The sequence below is a fragment of the Mus pahari genome, chromosome 6, assembly GCF_900095145.1.
Source record: "Mus pahari chromosome 6, PAHARI_EIJ_v1.1, whole genome shotgun sequence".
NCBI lineage: Eukaryota > Metazoa > Chordata > Mammalia > Rodentia > Muridae > Mus > Mus pahari.
This window is the reverse complement of record NC_034595.1, coordinates 87,869,723-87,878,122: the sequence shown is the minus strand read 5'-3', so window position 1 is coordinate 87,878,122 and position 8,400 is coordinate 87,869,723.

The window sequence follows — 8,400 nt, the reverse complement described above, 5'->3', positions numbered from 1 at the left end:
GATGCTGGTCTTGGAGAGAATGACCTGCCCAAAGTGTACTCTGGGATGCCAAGGAACTGAAGCCCACACACGGGGAAATACACACCTCCCCTAGGCCAGGTTCTGACTCCAAGACCAGGGTTCAGCTCCCAGCCCAGTTCTCAGAGCTCCTTGATCCCCTTGCCTGACTCGCTGTAGGTAAAAAACACGCCGCCTAGTGGAGGAAGAGGAGAGGAAGGAAAGGTTCCTGGGGACAACTTGCTAGGACTGTAAGACAAGGCCAGGGGCTGAGACATCATCTCCTTTAGCCACCTCAGGAAACTGAGGATCTAGCCACAGAAGCCAGCATGGGTCTCGGGTGAGCATCAGTGCCTGGATAGGACAGGCCATGGAAACGGTGGGACTCAACGCTGTCTGTTTGAGCCAATGGCTTGGGCATTTGGGGAAGATGTCTCCCTGTTCATCGAGATGAACAAGTGAAGGTTCTCCAGCCAAGGATGGGGAGTCCCGCTCTATAGCTCGCTCTGAGTGAGAAAGTTAGAACAAAGGAGTCAGTGGGGAGCAGGCATGCTAGGAGGGACCTGTGTCCTATGCAACAAAGAGCCTCATGTGAAACTAGACCTGATGGAATCTCCAAACCCTAGGCCCCCCTCCCGGTGGCTCCTGCTGTTGTCTAGAAGGAAAGGGCCCAGACTGCATCCTTACACACCAATCATCAGGCTATACCGAGCCCCCGTAGGCCACAAACTGAGTCCGCACTCAATTCAAAGAATATCTGCCATGCTGAGCATCCCAGAAATAGGCTCAAGAGAGAAGAGGCCAGAGAGAAGGATATCTGGGGCTGCCACTGAGGGTTTCCTGCAGAAAGAAGCGTTTTGGTTGGCATGAAACGCCGAGAAGGGCTGGCTGGCTGGTTGATTTTCTAGGCAAGCAGTGGCAGGAATACAAAGGGGGAAAGAAGCAAGGTGGGTTGCGGGGGTGGGGAAGCTTGCAAAGGCAGGGTTGGTTGTGTCGGTTCCTGTTTCGCTGCACCTTGCACTTTGAATAACAGGCACGCCAGCATCTTCCCCGAAGTGCGACAAGGTTAGCCCAAGATGTGTGCAGAGTAGAGAGAACCTGGAATAGCCAAGATGGTTTTGAAAAGGAACAAGGAGGGGCAGAAAGGGAACTCACCTGAGAGCAGTGTTGGCCGACATCTAAAGTGCAAGTGGGAGAGTCTGATCTGGTCCCAGCCAGAGATCAACATATGAAAAGAATAAAGAATCCGGCTGGCCTCCGGAACAGAGCCTGATACACAGCAGAGATTGACCATGGCGAGGGCACAGCCAGGTTCCATTTAAGGATGACAGTCAGGGGCTGGTGAGATGGCTCAGTGGGTAAGAGCACCGGACTGCTCTTCCAAAGGTCCAGAGTTCAAATCCCAGCAACCACATGGTGGCTCATAACCATCCCTAACAAGATCTGATGCCCTCTTCTGGAGTGTCTTAAGACAGCTACAGTGTAAAATGTATGTATATAATAAATAAATAAATCTTAAAAAAAAAAAAAAAAAAAAGGATGACAGTCAGGACAACTGGACCCCGCAGAAGTCCCAGCTCACACTATGCACAGAATCAACTCCAGGGTGACATAGTCCTAAACAAGTATACACACACACACACACACACACACACACACACACACACACACACATATATATATATATATATATATATATATATATATATGCTAATAAAGAATTCAAAAGAAAACAGAGTTGGAAGAGAAAGCACAGGCAAGGCGTGGAGAGCATAAATGATACAAGAAAATATGATGAGGCTTAATTGCTAAGTCCCAAACCTTCTACAGGACAATTAGTAAATAGCTAGCTAGACAAGTGCTTGCCTGAATCCCAGCACATGGGAGGCACAAGCAGGAGGCTCTGATGCCAGCCTGGACTACATCATGAGTGAAAGGCCAGTTTGAACTGCCCAGCAAGAGTTTGTCTCAGTAGGTTAACTTTTATTTATTTATTTATTTTGGTGTTGGTGGTACTGGGAGTCGAACCCAGAGCCTTGGGCACAGCGCCAAGCAAGCTCTCTGTCACTGAGCTACATTCCCAACCCAATAAGAATAGGCTTTTGTTTCCAAAATAATTAAGGTGTTTTTTTTTTCCCCTCAAAGGCCAGTGAGATGGTTCAGTGGGTTATAAAACTTGCCCCCAAGCCTGGCATCCTAAATTTGGTCCCCAGGATACACAAGGGAGAACAGAAATGTAGCTCCTGAAAATCGTTCTTTGACTTCTACATGTGCACTGTGTCATGTTGCACACTTCACACACACACACACACACACACACACACACCATGGGACAAAGAAACCCTTTTAAAATCCAAAGGACTTGGGACATAGTTCCAAGGTAGTGCTTGGCTAGCGGGCATGAGGCCTTGGGCCCCGTATCTAGGACTGAGGAAACAAAAAATAAACAATAACAAAACCTTGGAATCATTTTACCAACCCCCTGCTCCCCAAAGAAATGGGAATATGGGGCAGAGGTAGATCTACAACAGAGGAAGAGATTTGGATAGTCAATAAAGATATTACAAAGATTCTCAAGCAATAAACACAGAAATGCAAAGCAGAACAGTAATGAGGCCGCAGACTCCATCAATCTGAACAGAGCATCCGCTTCACAGCAGCTACGGATGGATGGAATGGGGGAAACAGCTCTGTTTATAGACTGCTGGGGGAATGCAAATTGCCACACCATGGGGGGATACAAATTGGCACGCAACTCTGGAGAGTCATTTGAAAATGCTTAGGGAAATTTTGTTGGTGTTTGTCTCAAGACAAGGGCTCCTGTAGCCCAGGCTGGCCTTGAGTTCCCTGTCTAGTAGGGGATGACCTGGAGCTCTTTACTCTTCCTACCTTCAGGAAATGCTAAGATACAGGTCCACCACACTCGGCTCGGAAACGTTTAGTAAACCTTAAGATGAGCAGGTCTAAGGCTTGCCCAACATCACTATGAATGCATGCTGCAATAGCTTCTGGAACCTCTGCAGGTCCTGGGAGGGAGATTCGTGCACAGGTGATTCATGGGGAACTGCAGGGCAGTACAATGTTCTCCTTACAACATTTGCTTTAGGATGATCGCATGAGGCACTGGAGCATTAGTGAGCCTGTAACTGATCTCTCTGTCGCCTCGTGTTTAGTCACAAGCTGTTGGCCACCCACAAATTCATAGTCAGCCCAGGGAGGGCAGCTGTGATCCCTTACCACCCAGCACTCACAGCAGCAGAGGGACAAAGCCACCTACAGATAAAAAAGCACCCAGTGGGGCATCAACTGTGACTTTGGTGGAGAGTGGGATAAATCTCCTCTCCCAATAAGGCCAGTTGTCTACAGCTCAACTCCACCACCACCCCCCAGCCCCCCAGCAGTGATTGCCACTCACATGCAAAAGCACCCATGTCTAAGGGTATCCACCCCAGCCCACAAGAAACAGAGAAGAAAAGAGAAGCAGTTGCCTCTCAGCAGGGGAATCAGGAAAACAAACAGCTTAACAAGTACAATGAAATAATCTACCCCATTTAACGGGAGTAACCAGATCAACAGGAGTCTCTCAGATGAGTCACATGGAGAGAGAGGAGTGAATGACAACGGAACAGGCAGGCACGGTGTCATCTCGCTTGTGTAAGCCTCGGATGCGTGCGTCGCAACGGGATGCCGTGGTTTTGGATGAATAACTGGGTAATGACAGCTCAGAACATGTGGGACAGATAAACCCTGGCTTCAGCAAAGTCTAGTTGTATTTCACTAATTTTCTTCTTTAAAAGATAGAACTGAAACAAACACAGCAAAAAAAGAAAAAAAAATGTCCTTAATCTTGATGGTGGACACATATATTCCTGTTAATTGTTTTCCAGGTCGTCCCTCTCCTGTGCATCAAAATAGTCTATGGTTAAAAAGTAAAACGTTTGGAAGCTGGAGAAATGACTCGGTGGTTAAGAGCACCAGCTGCTTTTGCCAAGGACAAGATTTGGTTCCAAAATCTGCATTAAGCAGCTCACGACGACCTGTAACTCCAGAGAATCAGATGCCCTCTCATAGTCTCTGTGGGTACCACAAATATGACATGCACATGCATTAAATAATAAAATAAACCTTTGAAATAAAAACGGTTGAAAGCTGGAGGGAGCTGGATGTGGTGGCATCTGCCTATAACGCCAGCACCGAGGAGACTGAGTAGGGTAGGGAGCCAGCCTGAGACGCATCCCAAGACCTTGTCTCACAGGGCAGAAGAGATGATTTAGAACACTTGCTGTTCTTACAGAAGAACCAAGTTCGATTCCCAGCACCCACACAGGGGCTTACAAGCACTTGTAACTCCGGACGTCTTACTCTGACCTCTGAAGCACCAGGTATGTACAGACATGCAAACAGAACACTCACATACATAAAATGAATGCTTAAAAATTAAAAGCAAACATGAACAAAGCCACACAGGATCCGCAGAGGCAGACCCTATTCCCCAGTCAACTTGCTTGTGGACCTGATACTGCTCTAAAAATAGATTTTGTTAGGGGGTCACCAAAAAGGTTCAGTGGGCAAAGCTGCCTCCAGCCTAAGTTTGAGACGGGCATACCCCATTCTCTGCAAAATAAAATAAAATGTGAAAAGGAACATATTTTGTTGCTGTTTCTGTTTTAATTAACAGCATTCTGGGGTGCCTTGGGAAGGCCCAGTGTCTCCGAAAAGGGCTCAAAAAACAGCTGGTGCTGTGACATAGCTAGAGGTGCGCTGTCCAAGGTTCTGGGTCGCGGAGGAGAGCTGTCCATGGTCCTGGACTCCAGAGGCGACCTCAGACTGCATTGCAATAGACCAGCAAGTCTGAGCCCCAGGTAGAAGAACAGGGTTCTGTGTCCTTCAGGTCCCTAGGGGAAATTCCTCGTGTCTCTCCCTGGCACCCCTCACCCACAATCCTAGAAAAATAGTACTTTTCGAAACACTAATTTGGGACCAGAGAGATGGCCAGAAGGTAAAGGAGTTTGCTGTGACTGGAATTTAATCCTCACATCTACATATTGAAAAGAGAGAACCTATTCTTGCAAATTGTCCTCTGATCCTTACAGACACACCATGGTTCAGGCACACATATACATACAAATTTAGTTCTCAACATCCATGTTGATATTGGTTGGCTCACAATTATCTCTAATTTTCAGTCTGGAAGACTCGGTGCCTTTAGTCTTTGCAGGCATGTGCACATATGCATACATATACACATATACAGATACACGCACATCATTAAAAATTATATGACAACAGAATTATCATATAATTTTTAATGATGTGCGTATATCTGTACACGTGTGTGTGTATAGATGGGCCATAACTTGAATGCCAGCACTCAGAAAACAGAAGCAGGTAGATGTCTGTGTGTTCAAGGTCAACTTGGTCTACACAGTAAGACACTGTCTAAAATAATGATTCTTTAAGAAGAAATGAAGTTTAAAATTTTTAGGGGCTGGAGAGATGGCTCAGCAGTTAAGAGCACTGACTGCCCTTCCAGAGATCCTGAGTTCAATTCTCAGCAACCACGTGGTGGCTCACAACCATCTGTAATGGGATCTAATGCCCTCTTCTGGTGTATCTGAAGACAGCTACAGTGTACTCATATAAATAAAATAAATGAAAACTTTTTTAAAAAAAAATAAATAAAGTTTAAAAATTTTAAAAGACCATAGGGCAGATCTTGCTATGTCCATGATCACCACCACACAAACAGGTTCCCTTCACATGTGAAGCCATTTCCTGGCTATGTGCACTGCACAGTCTGAATCTCCTGCCTCTCCCACCTCCATGCCACCACCACCCTTCCCAGCATCCTTCCTTCCATCCTTCGGATCTGTGGCCTTGCATTCCTTCTTCCACATCTCCCAAAGGCTCAGCCACAGGTGACCACCAGACGAGACTCTGCTGAGGCTACCACATCCATTGGTGTTCCCGTGCTTGCTATCTCCCCGCAGAAGGGTTTATCTGACTCGTGATTACCAGCATGTTTGCTTTCAAGTCCCTTGTGTGATTTACTTTGTGCTTTGGCCCAGCAGGTAGCAACCCATGTTTGGGGAATGGATGCTTCCCGAGCACCTGTTTTGTGACAGACGTTGCACTTGGGTTTGTCGATTCCAGAATAAATAAGATAATCCTTGCCCTCGGGATGGTCATAGGCTGGAGAAAGCAGAGAGCCAAATCACAGGCTCAGACAGAGGATAATCCCCCTTCCCCTTATTAAAGAATCTAAGGAGTTTAAGGTAATCTGGTGCCTCATCTCTCACCCTCGTTTAACTAAAATACCCCAAGCTTGCCCAAAGAAGGTCAAGGACTCTCCTAAGCTCACACAGCATCAGAGACTGGTCCAGGCCACACATCTCCTTGTACTTACATTTATAAAATGTCCTCCTCGTCATTCCCCTCCCCCACCTCGACTTCAGCTGCCTTTCTAGGTGCCACCAGCAAAATGACAGAGGGAGAAATTTGAACAAGGGCCCAGGACACCTCCTCTTTCATAAACAGTGTCTGCACTTCCTTCCCCCCTCAAAATCCATCTCTTTTCAGCAAGCTTTGGCTGTTTTGGACTTTCCTGTGCAAATAAAGCCCTGGAGGGCTGTCTCTTGGGTTCCTCAGTTGACACAGTTCTTCCATCTCAACAGGAATGTGACCAGGAGTCAAAGAAAATGCCGGAAGAGGTAACCAAGGCCCCTACACACAGTCTCCTTGTGTAATTCTGCTCATCTCTTCACTTATTTCCTAATCTCAGTCCTTGGCAAACCCTGTAACCTCACTGGCCACCAGAAGATCTTGTGGGTTCATTAGTACTTGGACCTTCCTTAGCCAGCCATGTGTGACTTTTCCTAGAGGAGTGCCCTCCTTCCTGTTTCCTCCTCGCCTAGAATGCTGCCCTCAATCTCTCCACCCTTCCCCTAATTCAGAGCTGTATAACCCCTTCTCTGAGACCCCACAGGACCCTGGGCTTCTGCACTTACATTGTACCATGGTAGATATACGGCTTTCCCTATGAACCAATGAAGGACTGGCCCTGGACAAGATAGAGAAGCGCCCTGTTTAGCCAAAGCACCTGCATATCTAGTCCAGACCTGACTAGTAGAATTCAGTGTGGGATAGTACATCAATAAAGAATCCTTTGTTGGGCTCTGGGTCTCTGTCCAACCATTAGACTCTTCGAGTCTTTATTCATCACCTACATCATGAGGTCACTTTGAATATTCACCCCACAAGTGCAAGAGATAGATGATTTTCATTGCTACCTCCAGGAAGTTGGCAGACATCTGTGATGTGAAATCTGAGCCTTCAAGGGTGGTTGCAGCTTTGTCAGCAGGAAGGGTGGGACCAGCCAGAACCCCAGATGCTATGGCAACCTCAGCTGTGCCTCATCTGCCTCCCTCTACCCTCTCAATTCTTCCCCAGTGACCAGCACCTCACAAGCACCTGCCCTCTTCCCCAGGCAAAGTGGCTGGGGAAGGGTCACTGCTGGCATGCGATCCGCAGTCCTTGGAGGGTGTGCTTTTCCATGTCTCTTGTGTTGGGGCTGGTGGAAGGTGATGAATAAAAGATGGGAGGGGGAGCTCCCGTGGCTTTAAGAGAGATGTGACGAGCATTAAGAGTGGGGAGATTATCGAGAGAGCCTCTCTCTGAATACCAAAAATGCAAAATAAACCAGAGAGCCACCTTCCTGCTTTGAGATGGCAGAAGCCCAAGGGAAGAAGAAGGGACCTGGGGACTTCGGTGAGGGAGGGAGTTGGGGAGGAGCATGGGTGGCTGGTGCAGATTTGGCAAAGGAGGAAGCTGGTATGGTAGGAAAATTCAGGCCTAGATACAGCCAAGGTGACCCTAGAGCTGGTGGCAGGGAGCCTAAGGGTGGCTTCCTACCTCCCTGGGCTGACATCTGCTGGATGCTGACAGCATCACTCACACATCCAAATCCACACTCAGAAAGAAGGGGCTACAGAGAGAGCATCTCCTGAGAGTGGCACAAGTCTTTTGAAACCTCAAAAACTCACCCCCAAGTGGCACACCTTCTCCAGTGAGGCTACACCTCCTAATCTTCCTCCAAATGGCCAACTGGAGATCAAAAATCCACACATTTGAGCCAATAGGAGCCATTCTCATTCAAACCACCACAAGGGGATCTAGCCCAGTATGGAAGAAGGCAATACAGTAAGAGAAGCTCTATACATGGTGATGGGAGGGCTCTATCCACTGCTGGGGGAGGGCTCCATCCATGGCTATAGGACAGCTCTACCTGTGTCTGCAGGAGAGCTCCATCCATGGCTACAGGAGGACTCCATCAATAATGGTAGGAGAACTTCTTCTTCTTCTTCTTCTTCTTTTCTTCTTCTTCTTCTTCTTCTTCTTCTTCTT